General features: G+C 40.3%; 1 non-coding gene across 1 annotated transcript; it reads right to left on the reverse strand.

The window, feature by feature from the left end:
• Positions 1-709: 709 nt before the first annotated feature.
• LOC122218782 lies at positions 710-813 on the reverse strand. Its single transcript, XR_006202112.1, has one exon. It is a non-coding gene; the product is annotated as a U6 spliceosomal RNA (small nuclear RNA).
• Positions 814-1073: the final 260 nt, after the last annotated feature.

Here is a 1073-nt window from a genome sequence, read left to right on the forward strand (position 1 = left end):
AGCTGACAGTGCGAAGCCTGCTCGGGATTCTCTGTCTCCCTCTGTCTCTGCCCTGCCCTCTATCTCTCAAAAATAAATAAATAAACATTAAAAAATTGTATTTGCCAAATTTATTTTTCGGTAGTTCAAAGCTGTAAACACCCCATTCAAGTCAAATGGCCTTAAGGTTCAAGGAAACAAATAAGTAACAGCAACAGAAATCCTAAATCCTTATCCTTCAGTTCTGTTCTCTGGTAGTTACTTATTCTAGCTCCTTTCCCTAAATTATACAATCTAATTGCTTCCTTTTCTCCACCATCTCCTGAAAGAGAAATTAGTTCTTATTCCCAAGTCATGAAAGTGAAGGCAGGTGGGCAGGATAACCATAACAAACCAGGGTACAAATCAAGCCTGTTGCATTTGATTTTTAGACCTTCCCCTCAGCAAATCTCTAAGACTGATCTGTCATAAAATTATCCTTAGGTTCGCTTTGGCGATTTTGAAGTTTATTCAAAGGGAAATTAGGAGAAATTAGACCTGACTTTCTTTCACAAAAAACAGGCTGAAGCTCCACTGAGAATTGGGAACTGGGGTCAGACTGGAAGACTCACGCCATTTTTCGTGAAGCAGGATTTTATTCACAGTGCTCTATGTTAACTGGACAGCAGGCTAACAGAGAAAAGGAGAAAGATAGGAGATAACTTTTTTCTTTTGTTTCTTTCTTTTTTAAAAAAATATGGAACACTCCACGAATTTGCGTGTAGTCCTTGCACAGGGGCCACGCTAACCTCTGTATTGTTCCAATTTTAGCATATGTGCTGCCAAAGCCAGCACAAGGTCATCTTTCAACATTTCTCTCTGCAGGGAGAATCATAAGCTGAGCCCTGTAATTTTTTTTTTCCCCTAGACCTGCACCATACATTCCCTGAGTTTCTTAGAGTGGTCCCCGCTGGAAAACCATTTAAAGCCCTTAGGTTTCAAGGCTTCAGTAAAGGTGTGTCAAGCCCTGGACTCTGTCACCCTCTAGTCATCCCCTTGGAAAGAGAATCCCATGCTGAGTTAGTTAATGAGTAAGTCTCTGCTTTAATTTTTTT

This window comes from Panthera leo, chromosome B1, assembly GCF_018350215.1.
Source record: "Panthera leo isolate Ple1 chromosome B1, P.leo_Ple1_pat1.1, whole genome shotgun sequence".
NCBI lineage: Eukaryota > Metazoa > Chordata > Mammalia > Carnivora > Felidae > Panthera > Panthera leo.